At 41.9% G+C, this 26,408-nt stretch overlaps 1 protein-coding gene across 4 annotated transcripts in view; it reads left to right on the forward strand.

The window, feature by feature from the left end:
- The window catches only part of MID1 (midline 1), a 259,422-nt gene that overhangs the window by 153,953 nt on the left and 79,061 nt on the right, over window positions 1-26,408 (forward strand). The window lies entirely within an intron of this gene.

Raw genomic sequence — 26,408 nt, forward strand, 5'->3', positions numbered from 1 at the left:
TTATAGGGGTTTTGATGGAAAACAACATTACTTGGACATACTACTTTAGAAAATAAATTTTCTCCCTCTCTTGCTTTGGGGATGGGGAAGGAAATGTATGTTAAGCTACGTTTAAGATGTAATAGTAAAGTCTGGATATACTTCTGTTATGTATATACATCATTTTAAGCACCGTCCTTTTCACGCATTACCTTTGGGGATAACCAGTGTCAAGTACCAGGAGGATCGTGGCTAGCACATGCTTCTGCTACGTGCAGTTGGATATCCCAAAGTGTAAAATCTGAAAAAGTTCAAAAATATTCTCAGTATGTATCCCGCAAAACATATGCTTGCATGTATTTCATCTTACCCTTTTCTGAACTTTGGTAATTGTTTATATGTATGTTAGAAGTTTTACATACTTTTCCTTTCAAGAACAGTGATAATATTTTTCTTCAGTTTAGGTTGCAGACCTATGACTAGCTCCATTCATATCCATTTGTTACTCATGTTGAAATCTGTAAGACTTCAAGGGAGAAAAAATGGGGTAGGATTTCAGCTTTGTGACCAATTCAGAGCTCCCCAATTACAACCCTCAAATCCTATTCACTTCAATTTTCCTGTACTTCTGCAGAACTCCTAGTGTATTCAGGAAGCCTTATAACACTCTGGAACTAACTAGAGCTGAATTGAATTGAGAAGTCATCAAGTTATATTTGTGAATTTTGTAATGTTTTCCACATAGAATTAACAGTTTAAATCTTTGTTTTTTTAAACATCATGGACCTTAAAAACATATCGTTGAACAGGATCCACAAAAAAATTGTTGTGATGCAATTGCTATTAATTTTATGACTTGCCCATGTAGTTTACTGTTAAGTGTTATATTTATGGAGCAAGTCTTAGCTGTTACTTTTCCAAGTTCCTTGGGCAAAAATATTCAAACAAATGACAAAATATGTGTGACACTGAACTAATTTTGAACAGTTAATAGTGTTGCCAAGTTTCTTGAATTTATTTTGGAACTGCAAAATCAATTATTTAACAATTACCACTTCTATGCTTATTGTAGGAAAGTTAGGTCATTTAACCTGTTCATAACTCTTGCCGCTGCACATCTCCTTTTGTCATTTAAAAAGCAAGTGTGTAGTATGCCCAAGCTTAGATAGCAACAGATTGTTTTGCAGTCTGTTTTGTCCAGCAAGAATGGGGTATTATTCTTCTTCTTCAAGAAAAATGACACTGAGAATTTGACTATCACAGAGTATTTCTTAATTCATTTGAAGCATCTTCCTTACCTTTCCATTTTTCATAAGCAAAAGATACAACAATAGATCATAACTTACAAAATAATCAAGATTTTATTTTACTAGACATGAAGTTTTATCATTCTGTGTATTGGTTATGATGATAACAAATGCTAAATCGCAGTCTAGAGATCATGTTCCCCATTCCAAGCTGTGACTTTTCCTTTTCAGACAGCAGCACCCCTGCATACCATGACAAGTTACTTTGGAACTCAAAGTAGTTTCCTATTCTTTTTCTTTCTTTCTCCCTGTTCTGTTGTTTTTCTTACAAAAATCTCAAAAAGGATTTCCTTCCATAACATCTTAAGAAGTGAACTCTGAATCCAGCTCATGCTGGAATAAATGTTGTTAGTCTTCAAGGCAGCAATGGGCTTCTAACTTAATTTTCCTCTGGAATCAAAACCAATGTGTTAAGCATCAATTTTCGTGATGCCCCATAGGACCTCCAGCTAATCCCATACTGGTGGAGGGGTGTGTGTTTCCTTTTGGTCATGTATTAAGGAATTACTTGGATTTGCACTTCATCTTTCAGTGAAATCCATCAGGTAGTTTATATTATTATTATATAGAGAAAACTTTTCGCAAATAAAGCACAGCTTTATGTTGATCCTAAAAGCCTTATTTGAAAGTTAGGCTATTAATTTCAGGGCTGCTTTGTATGTGACAAATGCCACACATACTCTGTCATGTATGACATGTCATATGAGAATGTTGCTGTGGTTCCCTGATTGTACAACCAATGGATGCATAGCCATTCCAAGTGTTCTATTTCAGATCTGTAATGCAGTTCACATAGGATAGTGTACACATTTAATCTTACAAAGAAATCATCACATATTTTTAGCAGTGGAATGTCATTTCAACTCAAGCAGTCTTAGAACAGTACTAACTCACTAAAAATACAAGATAACATGAGAAATAGGGTTGGGTGCTTCGGCCGCGAGCTACCCCTGTGTGCGTGCGTCGACTAGTTTGCCGGCGCCTGCGCCACCCCTCTCTCCCCATGCTGCAGCGATGGCTGCTTCAGGTGCGAACAGCCGCTTCAGCGGCCAAAGTGCCCAACCCTATAAATTGTTTTTTAAACTGTCTTGAATATCTCAACCAGGACAGTGCTTTTTGAAAAACATGTTTGAAACAGCAGGATTGTTAAGAGATGAAAGACATTCCTGTAAGTATTGCATCAGGGAAGTCTCCTTCCTCTGGAATTCTGAAAGTACCTCTACTTGTGTAATGGTTCTGTGGGATCCAACTCAATGATAGTTTAATTTGGATGCAATATATTGTTTAAAATTTTATTTATGAAAAGGCAAATGGCAGCTATATGAAAAAATGATTGTGTCAGTTGATAGTATAGTTTAAAATTCATAAGACTGCTGACAATCGTTTTAAAACATCCCCCCAAGTATAAAGTAGGATTATCCTTAAAGTGATTAAAAATCTACATTTCCCACAACTTAACTGCTGAGTAATTTGTAGTTCTTGTTAAGCAACCAATGAGTATCTAATTGCTACATTCAATCCCCAAAGTGTTACTAATTATTTAAACAATATTCCAAAGAAAAACACTGCTATTACAATCTAACTCCTTTTGTGACAAAAATGAGTGTTTAATTACAATATGTGGTACATATATGGCATATATGTTATATATTTATTAATATTGAATTTAGATATAACTGCCAATTCTGGCTTGGGAAGTTCCTGGAAATTCGGGGGAGGGAGGCAGCTTATTTGGGATGTGGTGGAAGGATTAGGCTGCCACATTTAAATGGTATTCAAACAGAGGTCTGCAGTGTTTCTGCCACATTTTACACCCTGAGTGGAATAGTTTCATTAAACTGTCCCCAGTACTAGTGAACCGATGGCCTATTTATATTATTAGATAAGCACAATAAGGTCACTTGGTAGAAATCTTTCATAGTGGAAAGCTCTCATAGCAGTTATTATAGGAGAACACAACCACTGATAAAAAGCAATTGGAAATGGCATTTATCTATAAACCATTATGGTTGGTTCTACATATTTATTTGGAATATTGCACAAATTATACATTATAGGAATTCAGCACTGGGATAGGTTTCTTTTTTTCTGTTGTTAACCCTGAGTTGATACAGCAAAATTATTTTCAGTAATAATAATGAAATAAATAGGTTTTCAAGGCCAAAGATTTCCGGGAATAAGCTTTCAAGACTCAACGCGTCCTTTGTCAGATATGGATAGGATTGGAGACCCAACTTTTCTCATCTTCTTTCCCCCTACATCATGACCCTGAGGGAAGTTCTATGCAACAGCATGGACTGAGTTAGGTGAACTTCCTGTGCTGTGTCACCCTTTATAGAACGCATACTGAGAAGGAGGATGAGATCCATCAGAGGAATGCTGCTGTCAGCCAAATCCAGCTAAATTGGGACACTGTTTGCTGTCGCGGGCCCCTCCATTGCATGACCAGATAACTCTATTTACGGAGGGAAGATTTTGGAGAATTTGGAATTCAGAGCACTCCTGTGCTTTCTCTCCACACTGAATCACCAGGATTTGAACTTGGTCTATGCATTGGGGGGGGGGGTCCTCCCTAATGTTACAAGTCCTTTTACTTAATAGCTGCAACAAAAAAAAATCATTTTCAAGGTTATGCAGAAGTATCTAAAGTTTCCTCTCTGTTTTCTAGACTGGATTGAGGTTTTGTTTTTAAAATATCAAACTAGCTTTGTTTAATGCTAGGCAGTAGTGGCAGGCAGTCCCAAATAATGTTACACCCTTCTAAATCCATGGGCTTCAGTGGGTAAAGGTAAATGTATCCCCTGTGCAAGCACTGAGCCATGTCTGACCCTTGGAGTGACGCCCTCCAGCGTTTTCATGGCAGACTCAATATGGGGTGGTTTGCCAGTGCCTTCCCCAGTCATTACTGTTTTACCACCCAGCAGCAAGCCGGGTACTCATTTTACCAACCTTGGAAGGATGGAAGGCTGAGTCAACCTTGAGCCGTCTGCTGGGATCGAACTCCCAACCTCATGGACAGACAGCATTTCTGCTGCTTATCACTGTGCGCCACAAGAGGCTCTTTTCAGTGGATTTAGCAGGGTGTAATTCTGCTTAGGATGCCTCTGTTAGCACAGTACCTGGCTTAAGAGATTTCTCATTTTCCAAAAAAAGGGGGGGAGACTTTAATCTTGTTGATTTGCTGGTGACTTCTGTGCCCTCCCCCCCAGTATGTATGTACGCTGCGACTATTAAAGGTGCAATACACACTTCTATGCAGTTCAGGCCAAAATAATTGGGAGGGGGGGGGAACGTTCTTCATCGGGGTTGAATGGAAGTGTGTGACACTAATGGGACAATCCTCAGCAGATCTACTCAGAAACACACTGAGGTTTAAATAACCCTGAACAAACCTTTGCTTTGGCTGAAATCACTACATGATATTTATCTAGCTTACTGAAAATCTTTGATATGGATTTCCAGGACACTGGAAATCAAACAGGAATTTTAAGGATATGACTTTGGGGGGATAAATCCTAGAGGCAGCAAGCCTTATGTCTATTCCGATGCAAGTCATGTGGGGCTTGCTTAACAGACATTGTCTTTGAAATTGCCACCAGGGGAACCGAGAGAATGGACTATATTCACCAAGCTGAAGTCAGTACAATGAATCAAAGAAATATTTATAGAGCAGCAAAATCAGCTCTAATCTGAACTAGGCGTATGGAGAGCCTAGTTCATTCAGAAGTGAGGCTGCAGTCCTAAGAACTCTCTCCAGGGAGTAAGCCCCATTGGGTGTAGTGGCACTTACTTCTGAGTAGACCTGCTTAAGGCTGATCCCTACCAAATGCAGTGGGCCTTCTCAAATGAGTAGCCTTCTGGCTACTTCTGTGAAAGGGGGGAGGAGCCTGTTTCTTCTGGTGCATTTGGAGAACTGCAGCTGTTACTTTCAAGTCAATATACTGAAGGGAGGGGCGTGAGGCGATCTGCCAGGGTTCAGTGAGGCAAAGGAATGGCAACTAAAGATGCCAGTGGTACTGAGGAACAATTGGCAATGGTGGGCCCCTAGCCCCAGGAACAATCTGGCCTACGTGGCATTCAAAATTGTTCCATTGGCCACATCCAGCCAGAACTAAGAGTGGCTCAGTCCCCCTCCCCCTAACCATACAATGTATCCTAAAGCATTGCAGCAACATGCTGAACTGGGGGCAGAGTGGCATTGGTGCAGTCTGGCATCCCCACAAGCTGTGGACCAGCAGCAGCCCCAACTCCCTGCCTCCCACCCATAGTTAACTGCATTGTGCTCCCACTTGTGGGTAGCCATGGTTCAAAAACAACCTGGACACTGACCAGGATGGCTTGGCTCAGCCTTGGGTGAGGTGGGTTTCTGGAAAAGTTTCCAGGTTGGTTTAATTTGATAGGAAGATTGGACTTCTTAGCACCCACTTACTGGCTGCACCCAGGGCAGGTCACACCATCCACTCTGTCCATGGTAGGCTACTACTTAGACATTAAGTTTATGGGCATATGACTTCTAAAACTTTATTATTAAAATACCTTTGGAAGCACAGCAGTATAACCTAAATTTATAGATCCTGAAAAACAAAATACTATATGTGTAGCAGTTGTGTTTACGGGACAGAGTTTTTAGTCTAACCAGTTGAGTCAATCAGTTAGGTTGCAGCTGTTAGTTATTATCTTACTAGGATTTATGTTAATAGGGATATCCTTCTAACAAGTTTTCATGAGGATCTGAAAACATGATGACATGAATCTATATTATTTTACAGATATGACCTCAGTTTCATCCTTGCATAAATTAAGGCCGCCATCTAATAAATTCCAAAGGATTCTTTACCCGCAACCCTTTTAGCGTGTCAGCATATTGGTACACTTGTTCTATGTTTTAATAAATAGTGCCTTTAAAAGCAAAATCATCAGAATATGTATTGGACTAATACACAGAAAGGCTTAATGAATTGGCCGTGACTGTGTAAAAAATCTGTATGGAGTACCTTAGTTTTGACCAAGTGATAGTACAAGCATGTAACTTTCTTCTTCCAAATATTAATGAACTCTATCTGGTAGAAAGTGGCAACCTGTTGGTAGTCTAGGGTTGCAAGCCCCCCACATGCCACCGATCAGCCAGCTGGCAGAAGGACTTGCTAGAAGCAGGAAGGAGACTGTGGCTACATCACCAGCCATCACATCACCTCTGTGGTGTCCAAGGAAATCTCTGGTATTTTGCCAAAAACTCTGCAGTAGAAACCATATTAGTTTTGTCCTAATGCCAGCGTGTTGCCATGGTGTCACATGATGCCATCAATTTTGATACATGCTGGAAGCGGCATTGCCACATCTCCAGCGAGTATCCCTCCTATTCTTGGTGAGTTACCCCTGTCCCTCACAGTCTGCTTAATTCAATCTCTTAACTGCTTAATGCCAGCGTGTTGCCATGGTGTCACATGATGCCATCAATTTCAATACATGCTGGAAACGGCATTGCCACATCTCCAGCGATGTAGCCTGAGTATCCCTCCTATTCCTGGTGAGTTACCCCTGTCCCTCACAGTCTGCTTAATTCAATCTCTTAACTGCTTTGTGAAGGAATTATCATTAGACATTTCTTGATTGTGCAGGATCAAAAATATACATGGTGCTTTGCAAAGTTTGTAAATAAGAAATACCGGTCCATGAGCCAACAAACTTTTCATAGAATCATAGAATCATAGAGTTGGAAGGGGCCATACAGGCCATCTAGTCCAACCCCCTACTCAATGCAGGATCAGCCCTAAGCATCCAAGAAAAGTGTGTATCCAACATTTGCTTGAAGAAATCCAACCTTTGCTTTTCCATCTACAATGAACACTATGGAACAAATAGAAGATATTGCGGAAGGCATCTGAGGAACACAATTCTCTTGTTTTAATTCACATTTTTGCTAGTGCTGCATTTTATCACTGAAGATCCACTTAAATCTCTAAAAATGCATTTAAAACTTGTAAAGTTGACTATCAGCCAAACTAGTAACAGATACAAAATTGTTGTGCAAAAGTTACCAAATAAATACTCTAGAGTTACAGGGTGATTCAGAATGAGTAACAGACTGAACTATATGATTTTAAAATTGCAGTACCACATGTGACTTCAATGTATAAACAAATGATATGAGTGAAAACATGACAAGGAAGTTGTAAATTATCTGTAAATTCATTAAGTGTTTTCTGGACCATTCTTCCCATCTCCTATTGATATGCTTATTTCTACAATAAATGGGACTCGGAAAACTGGGAATTCTGTTTCCTATTTATTTTATTTATTTTTTGTTTGATTTTTATAGTGCCCCTCATTTGCCGTCTGAGGGCGGCATACATAGAACATCGAACTTGAAGAATACACTAACGTTAATAACATCTGTAAACAATTGAAAGGAGATATAACTGATATAACAAATAACACATCACAGAGAATGTTCTACAGATGGGGACATTTGGTCATTGGTATTGCAGTCTCCTGGCAGTTGGGCCAGGTCTGGGTCCTTGTCATTGGTCTAATCCAAAAGCCTGGTGAAAGAGCTCCATTTTTTCAGGCCCTAAATAACTGTTTGAGTTCTGATAGGGCCTTGATCTCCTTGGGGAGCTCATTTCACCTGATTGGGGTTACAGAGGAAAAGGCTTTGGCTCTGGTTGAGGCCAGGCATATTACTTTGGGGCCAGGGATTACCAGGTTTGTTGGAATGCAGAGTGAGTTGCTCTTGGGGGATATAGATGAACAGATGGTCCTCGTGGTACTGCATATGAGCTTGAAGATGAGCAACAGCACCTTAAGTCTGGTATTCACTTTCCTAGTAAAATGCAGTCTTTCATTCATTAGGTGGGAGAGGCTTTGTCCATGCTTTGGCAGTACATGAAAAAAGGATTCTATCCTGAATTTTTCTAACCTGTAAAACCAGGTGAGAGTGCATGAATCTCTACATAAAAAGACTGGACTAGATGTTACCAGAGAAGCTGTGTTGCTGTTTCTTCATACCAGGCTCTTTTCCTTGTAATATCTAGCATAACCCAATGTCTGGTGCTGTCATACTGATTTTGTGTACCTGCAGATAACAGGCTGTAATATGAAGTAGGGAGAAAAAAAATGCACAGCTTCATGATATGCCATAGGCTATTGTGTTATACATGATATTAGTATAACGAATGCAGAAGGAGACCCACAATAGTTGAAGTTTCACATTTCTGGAAAATGTCTAAATCTACCTTAAGAATTAATGTTAAAATTAAAGAGATGAGACTGTATTAAAAAATGAAAATAGGTCACTCACTACGTTGTACGTTCTCTTGTGGCATCATTCAACATCTGCAAAATGTATTCTTTGTGCATTTTTGGATGAAAACTCATTTTTAATATACCTAGAACTTCCTTTTGGCATTATACCTAGTAGACCTTCAAACACCACCTGTAATTCAGCTGTTGTCTACAAGCGAGAAAAGAAGCAGAGAGCTGTAGTACAAAAGGAGGACATTTCAGTCATACAGTAGCAATTGAGAATGAATAATTTAAGATGCCTTAGGAGACGGAAAAATATTGCAGTGAAGAAAATAGAAGCCAAATAACACTGTATGCCTTACATAGAGCCTCTTGTGGCGCAGAGTGGTAAGGCAGCAGACATGCAGTCTGAAAGCTCTGCCCATGAGGCTGAGAGTTCGAGCCCAGCAGCTGGCTCAAGGTTGACTCAGCCTTCCATCCTTCCAAAATTGGTAAAATGAGTACCCAGCTTGCTGGGGGGTAAACGGTAATGATTGGGGAAGGAACTGGCAAACCACTCCACATTGAGTCTGCCATGATAACACTAGAGGGCATCACCCCAAGGGTCAGACATGACCCAGTGCTTGCACAGGGGATACCTTTACCTTTTTGCCTTACATGGCTACCTTAAGTTATACCCCTTTAAATTCCTTTAACTGTAGTGGACTCCCCCTCCCCCATCAAGTCACAGCTGACTTATGGCAACCTCATAGGGCTACAAGGAAAGGGACATTCAGAAGTGGTTTGCCATTGGCTTCCTCCTCATCTTGTCACTGGACTTCCTTGGTGGTCTCCCATCTATAGTCAAATCTGCTTAGGGTAGCCTGAGCTAGCCAGGTCAGAGCTCAGGGGATTTAGAAGGGGGTAACTCTGGGGAATGGTCTGGAGGATCATTGTCCATGGGGTCACGATGGGTCAGACACGACTTCACAACTAACACATGTTTACTGTTAGGTTCCTTTCTAATTAATGGGAAGACCCATGGTAAAATTCACTAGGTGGTATTAGGCAAGTTTCTCTTTATCAATCCTCACCGATAGTATGTTCCTGAGTTAAATAAAAGTAGTGACACCCAGGATCTCTCAGGCATGTGGAACACATACCTGCTCCAGAGCTCCTTAATGCAATCCCTTTCCCTTCCTCCTTTCTCCCTCCCTCCCACCCACCCACCCACACAGATACCTTTCCTCACCAGTTCCTCCCTCTCTTCTTCCCACTTCCATCCCCAATCTACTTCCCAGTTCCTAGACACACACACGCACACACAGTCCTTCCCTCTCCCTCTGGGTCACCGCCTCTGCCAACCATGCATCCGCCCCCAACTCCCAATTCCCTCCAACCTCACCCCATTTCCTCAGCTTCGTGGCAACTCTGGTCTGCCCGGACTTGTGCCTTTGTTTGGTGACCAGGCTTCAGGTGGGATGATACTGGCCCACTCAGCTGCTACGCTACCCCACAACTGCCCAGGCCTTCTCGGGAAGTGTGGCGGTGGCCCAGCCTCCTCCCTCAATGGCTCATGGCTGCCCTAGCCTCTTCTGGGTCAGGGCTACAGACATCAAGTTGTATCCATTTCCATTCCAGGGGCCGCACCAGAAGATATGTTCCACACCAGTAAGGCAGAATTTCAGTATGATGATGTGAATGCTTAAATAATTTTATTCATGATTCCATTCTGAATCTAGGCTCAGTTGCTCTTCTGAGGACATTACAGAGAAACTCACTGGACCTAAAGTAATTCTTTGACTCGTGAACTTTAGTTTCTGAAACTTTTAAATGTATGACCCTATATGTATGTGTGTGTATGTGTGTGATTTGTCAAAATCCCTCCAAAGCATCAGCTTTCTTTAGCAGTCTCATCTCTGTGTTACATGGATTGAAGTTTGTTCCAAAAAAAAGCCTTAGTTCAGAACGGAGAGGGGTGCTTCTGGAGGCTCAGATAATGAAATATAGATAACAGCCCCAAAGCTTTGGAACATCATTGAAGAGCACAGGTGACACAAATTGGACAGTCCATGAGGAGTCCCTGCCTACTCACTCTGTCCCATGTCCAATTTGACCAAAAAGAAATAACAAATACATATGAACACCAAAGGGCTGCTACTCCAATAACAAATCCGTATTCCAGTGGATAAGAAGTGAGGAGTCAAATGTATACAAGGCCACAGATAGATTTATCTTATTTGTTTGTTTGTTTGATGAATGTATCTTATATTGTCAAGGGAGTACTATGGCAAAATGTCAGAGATTCATCACTGATTTTCCAATATGTTTAATTTTATATTAAAAACAGAGGTCTGTATTTTGTTCCGGTAGTAACATCTGTACTTTGTACTGGAATCACACTGGCAGCTAGTATGAATGCTTGCTGTGGCCAGTCCTTGTAGATAACGCAATCTCCATGTTCAGAATGTATATATATGTATCTATATCTTGCCTTTCTCCCCAGTGGGGACCCAAAGCAGCTTACATCATTCTCCTCATCTCCATTTTATCCTCACAAGGTGTGATTGATCCAAGGTCACTCAGCAAGCTTCCATGTGCAGAGTGGAGATTTGAACCTAGGTTTTCCAGATCCTAGTCCAGGGGTAGTCAAACTGCAGCCCTCCAGATGTCCATGGACTACAATTCCCATGAGCCCCTGCCAGCATTTGCTGGCAGGGGCTCATGGGAATTGTAGTCCATGGGCATCTGGAGGGCCGCAGTTTGACTACCCCTGTCCTAGTCCAAAACTTTAAATACTTCACCATGCCAGCTTTCAGTTGAACTTTCCCAATTCATCATCAAAAGCAGTCTTAGCAACAGCATTTTGTAATAGTCCATCAGGGCATATGAGTTCATTAGACATCCTTATTAGATGGCATTCCTGATTTTAAAATCTGGGTATGAAGATGAATGTTTGCATTAAGTTCAGGGTTGACAAAGGATTGTAACCAAGTTGTTCAATGCTAAGTGCAGGACACTTCACACCATTACTGTCCTGACATATTTTCATAGCACACAAGGAGAAACCAAAAGATGCAAAATGGGTATTTTGATACTGGCAAACTGCTAATAATGCATCTAGAGATCTGGATCTAGTCAAACTTCATGACACTAGTATGCTCAGTATAACTCTAAAGTTATGTGCGCATTAAACAAGTACTTGGGGCTGTCTACCAAATGCATCCTCCCAGGTGCATATCCTTAACTATTTGAGTAGAAAATGTAATGATGGAAGCCCCTGTTCCATCCTCTGGTGTGAACTATGCTAGCTACTCCTTTGGGTTCTTTATTGGTTTGTCTACAGGTGTTCAATTTACAACTTCTTTCTGTGTCTTAATAAACAACTACCAGAATCTGATTGCCAGTGTACACTTTCTTCTTCCTTCAGAATTCACTCTGGGGCTGTTTTATTTGGCAATCTGTGTACTACTTAGAACAAATGTGTCTGACTTGATTATAGCTGGAATTAGATTGCCTAAGAATTTGTTAAATGTGCCTGCTTCCTTATGCAGACATTACAAGGCTCATGGATTCAGCCCTCAGGACAGATCTAATGCCTAAGGCTTCAGGTTTTAGTAGCCAAGATTAGTACCCAAAAAGATACTTTATTGTTCTGCTCTAATTTTCCCCAAGCTGTCTATAATGATTAGCACTGCAGCCTTTCAGTCGTTCTGTTTTTAAAGATTAACTTTCAAGAACTTTTCTTTACATGGTATACATCATTTTTCATTACCGAAGAATGCTGATGTGAAAATAGTGAGTCCTAAAACAAATGTTCCTAAGTACATTAAGTAAATTCTTTGACTTGCATGAACAGTTCTCAAGAGAAAATGAACAGATTAGCCCAACCAATATGAATATCCCCTTAATTCCATTTTCCTAGTAAGGAAGCAAAGTTCAGTAGTGAGAATTGTTTGTGACTTCTGTTCAGTCGTATTTGAAGGTTCTAACAGTGTTTTCAGTCTAGACTGCCTTTGCCTTTGGTCTCTCACTTCTCATTGCCATGTAATATATCAGCTAATCAAATTGAGTATGTATGAAGAACTTTTGTCAGGTTATCCAAATGGTCCTTCCTGAGATTTTATTAATATTATATGAACCTGTAGTACTTAATTTTGTTTTAATATGAAGCTGGATAACTTTTTCCGTGTTCACATAACAATGCATTGAAAACAAGACAACTGATTCTGGAAATATTTTATAGTCAAATAAGCATTCTGCATTTGTAGCTCAATTTGTAGATTTGGATCTCCTGTTTTCAAATGATGTGCTATTTAAAAGCCTAAAAAGAGGGGGGGGAACTCTGCAGAATGTCATCCTGTGGAAATCCCCCCTCCCCTGTGAGTTGCTACTGCTGATGCCTGTGGTAGTGGTAGAGCTGACTGTCTTCCTGCTATGAGGGCAGGGGATCACTCATCCCCAGCTTCTGCTGGTCAGCATCACTTGACCTGGGCAGTGAAAAGAAATGCCTGCTGAAATGGGAAGAGTATTACCATCACACTGGGTGACATACAAATGGTGGTTCTTATAAAGCACCATAGAATTTTTGGTGGATGCCAAGAGCATCACTCATGGCTCAATGAGAATACAGCCAGTCAACTAATCTGCCCCAAAACCAATTAACCCACCCCACAAAAAAATTTAAACTGTAAAGAGGAGGTAGGTTTTAATAATTTTAAAATGTGAATTTAATTTATAATTTAGAAATTTATTATACAGGTAACATAGATTATTTTGTACTCGTTGTTTTTAAGTCAGCTACCTGAGTTTATGGATAACTTGACTGGTGATTGCAGCTAGGAGCATCTCCTGTTGCCATGCAGAATTCAGGCAGCAGTGGATGCTGCTCCTAGATGTGCTTGCAGCTTGCTTATTTGTTCTGGGAGGTAAGAGGGTAGCACTAACTCTTCTTTGGTGAAGCAATGTGCCAGGGAGTGTGTGGATGGGGCTGATGCTAGTCTACAGCTTTTGGTGGCTGCTGCTGATGTTCCATTTTCTTCTTAGTGGTAGAAGGTCATGGGTCAGCCTTGATATCCTTGGTAGTTTTATGAGGACACCTATTATTACAATGTTCACCACTGAGTATCTCATCAGAATTGCTTACATTTGTTTCACTGTTGATGTTGAGAAGTTTGTTCCATTAGGGAGAACATAGTCTGAATTACATCTAATTTTCAGATTAGAGAGATCAATTCTCTTTTTAAAAATGGCTGCTTTGGAGGGTGGGTTTTATGGCATAAGACTACTGTAATTCACTCTGTGTAGGACTGCCCTTGAAACTGCTCCAGAAACCTCAACTGATCTACAATGTGGCTGCTTGGTTTCTCACTGAGATCCAATAGAGCAGTGGTCCGCAACCTTCTTCAGGCTGCGGACCGGCGGGGAGGGCGATGGCCCAGCCACGCATGCCATGCATGCGCAGCACTCCCATGTGTGCATGCATGCATGCGCGGCCCTGCGGAGAGAAGGAGCCGCGGCCCGGTGCCAGGGCCTTCACGGCCCGGCACCGGCTCGGTGGTTGGGGACCACCGCAGTAGAGTGCACATATTCAACCTGTGTTCTACCAGCTGCATTGGCTCCAGATTGCAGACAAAAATCAGGTTCTAGGTTTTAGTCCTAAATGGTATGGGATTGTTTCTTTCTCTGTGTCTCCCAAAGAGCCCTAAGAGCTTTCTGAGTGTTCCTACTCTCAAAAAAGTAAAACTGGCCTCAACCATGGCCTTTTCAGGGTTCTTGGTGGAATGCTCTACCAAGTGAGATCAGGGTCCTATGTGACCTTAATCAGTTTTGCAGGGCCTGTAAAGCCCCATTTCACCAGGTCTACGGTTAAGGCTGAGGAATAATGCCAAGAGATGCTGGCTGCCCTTCTTAATAGTCCATGCATATAGATAGACTCTCCAATAATTTCATATAGCCCCCTTGGTTTATCTAGTCTAATTCCCTGTGAGGAGGTAGGCAGCTGTGATTGTTGGTTTTAAATTTTTAATGTAATAATTAGATTAATACAATTAATACAATTCCTCTGTATTTTAACACTGTAAAGAGTTGGCAACCCTATTTAGATGTCTTAATGTTTTTATGTTCACCGCTTTAGGGGCCGTGTTTATTAGAACTCTCCTAGGATTACAGTTGGGTGAATAGCATCTAAAAGATTTTAGGATGCTTGATACAGTACAAGACCTGGTGAAGACCCTATAATGTTTTAAAGGGATTGATGGTTTGATGGTGTCTCATTGTAAACTCAAACCCATCCAATTGCAAACAAACAAAAATAGACCATTATGTTCCTTTTCACCATTGAGGCACACACAAAATTAAGGTAGTTAGGTAACATATAAAAGCTAAAGATTTTCTTAAAAAGTATAAATTAACACTATTACTTAACTTGTGCAAACTCAAAAAGAATTTCCACTGTTCTAAATTTCATTACTAGTCTCAGGTAAATATAGGACTTTAACCATAATCTTGTGTACTAGTAAAAGGAACTGATTATTATTTTGCACGTCCCAGGCTTTATCTATCTCTCTAGAGTCTGTATTTTGTAAACTGTAAATATTATGTTGTTTGAATATGTAATATTCAATTCTTAAAGGATTACCATAGTCTTGTCCTTCAGGTCAGATGGTTACATAACTGGCATGCCTTTCCTCTGTAGCACGAAAGTCAAAAGTGTTGTGATTGAATGGACAAAGATGTCATGCTAAATCTAAGCCAGCTCTTATCAAACACAGAGTGGCAATGACTGTTGTACTTATTTTGTGTGAAAATAAAAGTAAGTTGTTACATTTGATTCTACTAGGCTACACAGAACTGGGTGGTAGACTTGACAGGCAGTGCAAAAGCAGATAGAAAGGCAAGAGAAAATTCACTTAGGTGTAGGATTGCCAGCTCCAGGTTCGAAAACTACTGGAGATTTGAGGGTGGAGCCTGAAAAGGACAGGGATCTCCGTGATATATTATGCCAGAGAGTTCACATTCTAAAACATTCATTTTCTCCAAGGAATTGATCTCTATAGTCTGGAGTGTTGTTATGTTGTTATGTGCGAAGTCGTGTCCGACCCATCGCGACCCCATGGACAATGATCCTCCAGGCCTGGAGTAAGTTATTCCTAATATTTAACCAAAAACACTTTTAATAGAATTTGAATCCATTTGTTCTGGCCTAACCTCCTGGGAGAACAGGAAACCACTTTGCTCCATCCTTTATATCAGTGGTCCCCAACCTTTTTATCACTGGGGACCAGTTAAAGCTTGACAATTTTACTGAGGCCTGGGGGGGTAGTCATTTGCCGAGTGAAATCACTGCCGCCTGAGCCCCTGCTCCACTTGCTTTCCTGCCGGTGCCCCTAACTTCCCACTACCCACTGGGAGGTGCTGCCAGTGGCAGCTGCGCAGTGCAACGCCAAGGGGGAGCCCCAGCCATGGCAGCTGCTGGAGAGCACCAAAGGCAAGCCAGTGGCAGGGCAGCCCCCAAGGCAGCAGCCAGGGGTTGGGGACCGCTGCTATATATAACAACTTTTCATACACCTGAAGATGTCTCTCATATCATCTCTCAGTCATCTCCTCTTCAGGTTAAACATCCCACCCCCTTCAACCTTTTCTCATTTGACTTGACCTCTACACCTCACATAATCCTTATTGTCTTCCCCTCAATGTGATCCAGCATGTAAACATCCTTTCTAAATGGTGGTGCCCCAAACTGCACACCGTACTCCATATTCATGAAAGTTTTTAGCTTTCTAAAAATTTAGGAGTACTGGTGTAAATTATTCAATATGCAAAATGGGCAGAGTTTTACTGAAAGGAAAAGTTCAGCCTTAGGCAGCGTTTTCATTTATAGTTAGATCCTCAATGGGAGAATTTGGAGAGTGGGAACAAGCTATTCCGCATTTGTATTAACACATCACTTCCCATTTCATGCAGAATGAGATGTTGCACATTAGCTTGAGGCTTAAATCACCCTTCCCATTTTCCTCTACCACTATGTCAAGTAGTGGCTGGAACTGGGAAATCTTCTGCTATAGCAGGAGACCAGGTACCCCTAACCTCCTGTGAATGTGCGTTTTCAAGCTCTGGCTGTTTGGACACTGTGAAACAAAATCACTCCTACTGCCACAATTTTGTAAACTACATGACAAATTGAGGATTTATCTTGGGGTATGAATCTATGCCATAATATGGTGTATTTAGGTTTCTATTTAGGTTTGTTAAGACCCTTTAGGTAAATCAGGGTATGTAGGATCTGCTCACATTTGAGATAACACTGATAGTGTGAGTAACAAGGCATCACATCAAAATCACAAGATGTCATAGTCCCATTGTATACGGCACTGGTCAGACCACACCTGGAGAACTGTGTGCAATTCTGGAGGCCTCACTTCAAGAAGGACGTAGATAAAATTGAAAGGGTACAGAGGAGAGCGACGAGGATGATCTGGGGCCAAGGGACCAAGCCCTATGAAGATAGGTTGAGGGACTTGGGAATGTTCAGCCTGGAGAAAAGGAGGTTGAGAGGGGACATGATAGCCCTCTTTAAGTATTTGAAAGGTTGTCATTTGGAGGAGGGCAGGATGCTGATCCCATTGGCTGCAGAGGAAAGGACACGTAGTAATGGGTTTAACTACAAGTACAACGATATAGGCTAGATATCAGGAAAAAACTTTCACAGTCAGAGTAGTTCAGCAGTGGAATAGGCTGCCTAAGGAGGTGGTGAGCTCCCCCTCACTGGCAGTCTTCAAGCAAAGGTTGGATACACACTTTTCTTGGATGCTTTAGGATGCTTTGAGCTGATCCTGCATTGAGCAGGGGGTTGGACTAGATGGCCTGTATGGCCCCTTCCAACTCTAGGATTCTATGATAAATATCCAAGTTGGGAAGTTCTGAGTTAGGCCCTCTCTGTTTCACTACTAATCTCTATTAAGAGATGGAAAGGAGGAAATGTGAAAAACCCCAGTTGCATAGTTTTGAATTTTAGAAAAGTGACAAAAGCATGCTTAAATGTATAATAGATAAAAGGCCCCTATTCAAGGTGCAATTTCTGTTGAAAGCACATAATTCCAGTTCTGTAGCATTTTCAAAGTAGTTTCATGCTCAGAGAATAGTACTCTTAACATCTAAACGTTGGTCTGCTCCATTACTACAGTTTTCTCATTGATTACTCTTCAAATCTGAGCATCTTTTGGAAGTGTAAATTACTTTGATATTTGGACAAACAGGAGGTAATAAAGGATCTGTTATTAGGAAATGGACATTTTCAGGCATATAGTAACAGTTGTGCAAAGATATGTTAAGCAAAACTGCAGCCCAGTTATGTGAAACTCATTTTCATACTTTTCATTTTATCTGAAGAACTTTCATTATCGAACGCACTATGAAAATGCAACACTTTGAAGTGTTCAAAGTGCTTCACAGAAATCCTCCCTAAGCTCAAGTCAGACATTTGGAGTTCCCTGCTCAAGTTTTTACTCACTGTGCTACACCAGCTTTTTATAATCCTTACTTTATGTATACAGTATAAACATAAGATTAAATTGGTAATCCCTACGGTTCCCGGGGGTGCCTTGGAATCCATGGATTGTTTCTTGCTTGTAGATAAATTCCAAAGGCTCTTTGCTAAGCTCATCCCAGGCATGCATGTCGCAGCTGAACATGCTTGACTTGAACATACAGACTTTTTGTATCTCTGGGTTTGGCAACTTCTTCATTGCAACTGCAAGACTTTCCTTTCATTTTAAGCCGAAACCAAACAGTGTCTCAAAGACCCAATGCTGCCTTTCCTTCACCTCCTTGGTGCAAAAGTGCCTCAGAAGAACCCATGATAAAAAAATGTTATGTTTAACCTGCCCAGAGCAGGTTAATAACATATATAAAACATATAGATAATTATGATTGTCACATTAAAACTTTGGTTTTAAAGCATTCTAAAATCAGATTAATTTAAAACTACCTTTAATTTCCCAGTAGGGACAGGGCAGATGCCAAGTATGAGGAAAGCTTGGCTGATATTTTAGACAGGGAGGCCAGAATTTCTGTGTCATTTCTGGCCTCAACCACAGGCCTGGCAGAACAGATTTGTTTTAAAGGCCCTGTGGAACTGAGGCATTTGTACCGAGACAGCTGATTTTGCAAGGGTGCTGTATTGTAAAATGATGTTTACCTTGGAACTTCTCAACATTTTGTGATTTGCCTACAACACTTCCTCAGTCTGTGGGCTCCTGTAAGTCTAAAAAAATCTTCTTTACAAATTGAAACTATATTTGAATATAAATATTATTTCTCAGTTTTATATTTCCCACTTGTCCCCCCCCCATCTCCAGTTTTATATTTCCCATTGGTCTCGTTGCACTCAGTATTTCCTACTGACTGATTGGGGGGTGGTTCTCCAGGATAAAGGTCTTTACTGAAACATACTGTACTAGATCTAAAGCCCATTTCACTGAGGAATGAAATGGGCGCTAGATGGCCTGGGAGCAGGCCCACCCGGCCCCCGAGGCTCTCTTGAGCCTTCTCCCGGCCGGTGGAGCGGCCTCGCCGCGTCTATGGCGCGGCGAGGCCTCTCCGCCGGCTGGGAGAAGGCAGCCAGGCCCCCCCGCCCCCCCCCCCACAGCTCTCTTGAGCCTTCTCCCAGCTGGCGGAGCAGCCTCGCCGCATCTACGCAAAAGATTTCCCCCCTCATCCGCTGTGGTCACAAGTATTGATGGAACTTCAGCTGCATTCCACTGGCTACATGCTAATTTGTATCCACGTATCACAAGCATTTGCATGGACAAGGAAATATATATTTATGTGTAAGAGAAATTACCTAGGACAATTACCCCTTGGCTGAGCAGCAATAGCTATTCAGTTTCATCATTCATTTGGCTTTACATTGATGCATAGCCAAAGCATTGTAGGGGGGAGGTTATTATGAGAGTATCACAGCAGATTATTATTATTATTATTATTATTATTATTATTATTAATAGTATTTGTATTCCACCCTTCCCCAGGGAGCTCAGGGCAATTAATTAAAATACCCAATAGTTAAATATAAAAGGAGGAGCAATCTAAAGCCATATCAGTTTTAAATCCAGAAGTTATAGCTAAAACTCATTTTTCTGGCTGCCTCCTGCTCAGAGGGGAGAAGAAGGGGCACCAACAACATTTGATTGGATATAGTTTGGTATGGAGGTGATTAAGTAGGGAGGTCAGCAGAATTTTAGTTATTTTTCAGTGTTTCAGCCATAGGTCCGGTAGAACAGCTCTGTCTTGTAAGCCCTATGGAACTGTCCAATGTATTAGTATTATGCCAGTATAATACTTTACACTTTTATTATGTTGACTTTTAGAATACTTTATTCCATTGATTCAAAAAAAATTAATTGTTATATTTATTCTATATTTTAGTCCAAATATTTTAAGGTATTTTATAATGGATTTCTGAAAAAAACTTTGAGCTTTCAGTAAAGTGGTACAAAATGAAATAAAATAGATATTTGCATGGAATGCTAGTGTTATATGGAGGGGGCAGAAGATAAAATGCAGTTCAGTGGTGAACCATTTGTCAGTTTCTAAGAGATCATTTTGGACTGATCCAGCTCTTTTAATGTTAAGAAAAAACACGTGTGAAAATCAATCTCTCTCTCTCTTAACATATAGTGGTGGACCACAAGTGTTCTAAATAAAACTAGACCTCACAAGACTAAAATCAACCATTGCTAACATGATAGGTAGAATGTGATTGTTTATGTTAATATTGGTACTAGAAGCAAAGCCCGTTGCACCCAGAAATACAATGGGCACTAGCACATACACCTGCACTGTAACCTTCCACCCTCCCTGCTCCCCACTCAATCTTGAGATCCAATGTGGTGAAGTGGTTAAAAAGTAAAGGTAAAGGTAAAGGTATCCCCCTGTGCAAGCACTGGGTCATGTCTGACCCTTGGGGTGACGCCCTCTAGCGTTTTCATGGCAGACTCAATACGGGGTGGTTTGCCAGTGCCTTCCCCAGTCATTACCGTTTACCCCCCAGCAAGCTGGGTACTCATTTTACAAACCTCGGAAGGATGGAAGGCTGAGTCAACCTTAAGCCGGCTCCTGGGATTGAACTCCCAGCCTCATGGGCAAAGCTTTCAGACGGCTGCCTTACCACTCTGCACCACAAGAAGCTCTTGGTTAAAAAGTAGCAGATTCTAATATCAAGATCTGAGTTTGATTCCTGACTCCTCCTCCATATGCAGCCAGCTGGGTTGCCAACTTCCAGGTAGGGGCCTGGATACCTTCAGGAAGAAGAAAGGAAGGAAGGAAGGAAGGAAGGAAGGAAGGAAGGAAGGAAGGAAGGAAGGAAGGAAGGAAGGAAGGAAGGAAGGAAGGAAGGAAAGAAAGAAAGAAAGAAAGAAAGAAAGAAAGAAAGAAAGAAAGAAAGAAAGAAAGAAAGAAAGAAAGAAAGAAAGAAAGAAAGAAAGAAAGAAAGAAAGAAAGGTATCAGTTCTCCTGATGTAAACAGCTGCTTTAGAGGGGCACTACCCTCCTGCCCCCAGCCAAATACAACAGTATTCACACAGGTTCCCACTGTCCCCACCTTCCTATAAAACCCCACATCTTCCAAATGCCAGGGCTGGGAAGGCTGTGGGGGGGTGGGCTGCCACCTTCCTGCTCCCCCACACTTCTCACAATGGCTGGGTGAGGCAGGGAAGGACAGAAGGGGGCTGCTTCTTCCCTGCCCCTTCCTCCACATCTCCCAAAAGCCTGGCTGGGTGGGGAAAACCACAGGCAATGGGCTGCCCCCTTCCCACCCATTCCCATATCTCAGAGGGCAGGCCAGGCAGGGAAAACCATGGGGGAGTGGGCTGCCTCCTTTCTGGTCACCTCAATCTCCCAAAGGCCAGGCAATTTGCGGGGGGATCCATCTTCCCACCCACCCATATTTCCCAAAGGACAAGCTGGACTGTTAAGGCTGTGTTGGGGGGCTGTTTCCTTCCCATCCCCCCCATATCTCCCAAGGGTCAGGCTGGACAGGAAAGGCTGCTGGATCCCACCAGCTTCTCTGAGAAGAGGGAGGGTGGGGGAAAGCAAAGAGCCCGCTGATGGCCAGTTGCAGGGCTATGGGGAGGTGCTGTGAGCCCAGATCCTGTTAGGCAGGACTTCTTGGAGGAAAAGATTTGCAAGGAGCTCCCAGCTTAATCCAAGGTTCAGCTGGATGAGAGTTTAGCCCAGCCAGATGTTCAACAGGCAGAGAGCTCTAACCAGCAGGAGGGGATGGAGCTGCAGGCAAGCTTACATTCCAAAGTTACTGCAGGAGCTCCTCATTCCTCTGCTCAACTTCCAGCTGCAGGTCTCAAGTTTGTCAGCACACCTGGCTCACCTGAACCAATTAGGCAATACCAGCTATGTGTTGGAAGAGACATCCTGTCTAAAAGGCACCACACCATGTTAGCAAGACAGTTGCTGACTGCAGACGATGGTGAGTCATGACACAGAGGGAGGATTCAGAGGCGGCTGACAGTGTATATTAACTTGAGGCTGGGTGGCCTGGGTTGTGGACACAACCTGTGACCTGTACCTTCTGCTGATGCCCTGAGACTGCCTGAAGGAACCCTTATCTCATTGAACTGATTTAAGACATTCGTTTCTTTCTGTTTATTGCTTGGCACTTTGTTTTTGAAAAACTGATTCTCTCTACTTCTCTGGCAGCTCATCTGTGTTTCCTTCCAGTGGAGAGTTGAAACATGAGACCAACACAGGAGGCAAAGGAAGCAGCTGGCTTACCTCCCTTGCTCAGAGTAGATGATAGTTGGGAAAAGGCTGAGGATGGAGCAACGTACTTGTAACAGGGCCTTTCAGGGAGGCTAGTGCTTCTTCCACCCAACAAACAACAAGAAGAGGAAGAAAATGACAGATAAGCCCCACAATTGGCCCTCATTGGAAGACTGCTCTCTCCCTATTGGTGGCACCCCCCAGGGAGGGCCAGTTAGGTAGGGAGTCAGTTGTCTGCATGCAATTTGAATCATAGAATCATAGAATCATAGAGTTGGAAGGGGCCATACAGGCCATCTAGTCCAACCCCCTGCTCAACGCAGGATTAGCCCTAAGCATCCTAAAGCATCCAAGAAAAGTGTGTATCCAACCTTTGCTTGAAGACTTCCAGTAAGGGGGAGCTCACCACCTCCTTAGGCAGCCTATTCCACTGCTGAACTACTCTGACTGTGAAAAACTTTTTCCTGATATCTAGCCTATATCGTTGTACTTGAAGTTTAAACCCATTACTGCGTGTCCTCTCCTCTGCAGCCAGCAGAAACAGCATCCTGCCCTCCTCCAAGTGACAACCTTTCAAATACTTAAAGAGGGCTATCATGTCCCCTCTCAGCCTCCTTTTCTCCAGGCTGAACATTCCCAAGTCCCTCAACCTATCTTCATAGGGCTTGGTCCCTTGGCCCCAGATCATCTTCGTCGCTCTCCTCTGTACCCTTTCAATTTTATTGACGTCCTTCTTGAAGTGAGGCCTCCAGAACTGCACACAGTACTCCAGGTGTGGTCTGACCAGTGCCGTATACAATGGGACTATGACATCTTGTGATTTTGATGTGATGCCTCTGTTGATACAGCACAAAATGGCATTTGCCTTTTTTACCGCTGCATCACACTGCCTGCTCATGTTTAGTTTACAATCCACAAGTACCCCAAGGTCTCGTTCATACACAGTGCTACCTAGAAGCGTATCCCCCATCCAGTAGGCATGCTTTTCATTTTTCTGACCCAGATGCAGAACTTTACACTTATCTTTATTAAATTGCATCTTGTTCTCATTTGCCCATTTTTCCATTGTGTTTGGCCTGATTGGCCCTCATTGGCAGAGTGCAATTTGACCTGATTGGCCTTCATTGACAGAGTGCTTTCTCCCTATGGCTGGCACACCCCAAGGAGGGTTAGGGAATGAGTTGTCTGCATGCAATTTGAACTGATTGGCACTCACTGGCAGAATGCAATTTGTACTGATTGGCCAAGTGCTCTCGCCTATTGGCAACACAGCCCCACGGAGGGCCAGTCAGGTAGGGAGTGAGTTGGCTGCTCGCAACTTCAACTTTATAATGTTTAGTGATAGTTATAGTGATGTATCTGGCTTCCATCTTAAACAATAAGATCCCCATTCAGAAAATGATGTAGGGATCTAGATAGCCTTATTTTGTGTATTATCAGAAGAACTGTCTATTTTCAGGCAGAGCTGCTGGCCTAATAATTTCTGCAGCAAAGCACCCTACTTAAGATGACTAAAGAGGAAGGAATCCAGTGAAAGTTACAAGATACAGCTGATAGAGGTGCTTGACCAGATCTAGTCTGAAGTTTAACAACCCATCTGTAGTAGAAGAATGCTACTTCTGCTGACCCTGCTAACTGACTCCTGGTTACTTGACCTTGTCCCTTGGCTCTGCCCTGGACTATCTTGTGTTTTTCCTAACTTCTGATCTGTTCTTTACTATGCTTCTGCCACAATCTGTCCATGTGACCTTTCTCTGACCTATGGATACATGACCATTGGCTTGCCTTTGTATTCCTCCATCCGGCATGATTTGCTACCTGCCTTTGTACTGCAGTAAGAAAAAGGAAACAGCCCTTCTGCAAAAGCTCTTGCTACATTCATGGAAATGTTTGTGCAAGAAAGAAGTGATAAATTCTGTCGCTTTCTTCTTGAGGCCACCCCCTAGTGCTATTCCCAAGAATGCCCTGTATGCAAAGGAAAGAAATGGGAGAGAACCCATATCTACTCCTATTTGTTCCTATCCTGAAAGTGCTCTAAACCAAATCTTGCTCAAAGAAATGGAGACAATTTAGCTCCAAGTGCTAGGTTTGGGATTTTTTTCACCATTCACTGAGGCATCAGAATTGTTAGAATATTTCTGTAACAGCTGAAATTGTATAAACAGTTTAGGAGGAGTGGCATCTGAAGAGCAGCCATCAATATCAAGCCAATGATGTAAGACTGCAGTTCTTCACAATTCCTGGAATTGCAGCAGCTTCCAAGAATGCATCTAAAATTTTCATCAGCTATTATCCCCTCAAGTAAGGCATAGGTTTCTCCTTTGTATGTGGTAACTGAGTTCAGTGGATATTTCAAGCTGCAACCTGGAACATATCTACGTTTGTACACTAGAAATAATATATACTACTATGGTGGAAGATTATTTACTATACAAGGTATCTGATGAAGTGAGCTTTGACTCTTGAAAGCTTATACCCTGGAAGCCTTGTTGGATTTTAAATTTCTACTGGACTTACTTAAAACTGCCCTTACCATTATCTGAATTCCCAGATTTGTATCTGAAGTGTGTGTGTGCTCACAAAAGCTTATACCTTTAATTAGTGTTAAAAGGTGCCACTGGACCCAAACTTTGTTCTGCTGTTTGAACCAAAACGTTTCTGAAAACATGTTTAAAACATAGTTCTATAACAATGCATTTGGGTTCTAATAGACATATAGACTACACATAACCTGAAGAAATCCAACCTCTTCAGCAAATTGTATGTTTTGGTACCAACACTGAAATCTCTATTATATATTCTAAAGCAGGGGTAGTCAACCTGTGGTCCTCCAGATGTCCATGTTCTAAAGCTCTGAATATATACTGTGGAAATGCATGTTTCTCATTGATATTAAGTTCAGAAAAGCCAGGAAAAGAAGTTTTAAAAGATGCCAACTGAAGAAAATAAAAAATCTGACTTGTTCTTGTGAAACTTTCATATTTCTGAGTCATTTGCAACTTTCCTGCAAGAAAACATGGTTCTTTGTGCTCCTTTCGTTAGCTTGTCATAGTTCATCCAGGGAATGAAAAGCACAAAACAATGCAATATTTTCAAAAATCAGTATTGAGATCTACTGTGCAAAACTAAACTACAGCAGGCCAAACACGTTACCTATTATTCTTTGTTTCTCAAATTAAACAATTATTGCCAAAGGTCCAGATGGCACACTTGTTATCAGCAGCTGCTTATGTGAGGGATTCAGTCTGGCTTAATTGTAACAGGACAAGGAAATCAAGCAACGCTAACTGCTTCTTGTTGTAAGTTTGACATTTTTGTTTGCTTGATCTGCCTGTTTGATCTGTATGAAATTGTTAAAAAAATGTGAATGCAGTCTGTCCTGCAGACATACAAAAAATTCTTCATGATGGGTTGACTATATGCCACCTACCTATCTAGTTAATAAATATAGAAGAACAGAATAAGAAAAAAATATTTCAGGTTTTCCCCCCCAGCTAGATAACTGTTAAGGATCTTATAAACTTGGCGCTGATTCTGAAAAGCGAATGCCAAGGACACGGGTCAAGCATAGCTCAGCCTACACATCAGCATAATACCATCTGCACATACTTATATCTCCCTTCCTAAGGCTTATTCAATTCAGTTCCATTGTCGCAGACTAAAAGGGTCAGGAGTGATATAGGATGTACTTTGGTATCTATCGTAGCATGAATGACATTAGCCACTGTTGTTACATTAGGAAAGCCCCCTCAAGACACTACATTTGAAATGAGCCTCTTGTGGCGCAGAGTGGTAAGGCAGCCGTCTGAAAGCTTTGCCCATGAGGCTGGGAGTTCAATCCCAGCAGCCGGCTCAAGGTCGACTCAGCCTTCCATCCTTCCGAGGTCGGTAAAATGAGTACCCAGCTTGCTGGGGGGTAAACGGTAATGACTGGGGAAGGCACTGGCAAACCACCCCGTATTGAGTCTGCCATGAAAACGCTAGAGGGCGTCACCCCAAGGGTCAGACATGACTCGGTGCTTGCACAGGGGATACCTTTACCTTTAACTTTTTATGTGTATTATTTCCCAGTGATGCAAAACAGGAAGTACCTCATTACAGTTCTTACTTTCACTGTTTTAT

Source organism: Paroedura picta, chromosome 6 (assembly GCF_049243985.1).
Source record: "Paroedura picta isolate Pp20150507F chromosome 6, Ppicta_v3.0, whole genome shotgun sequence".
In the NCBI taxonomy this organism is placed as follows: Eukaryota; Metazoa; Chordata; class Lepidosauria; order Squamata; family Gekkonidae; genus Paroedura; species Paroedura picta.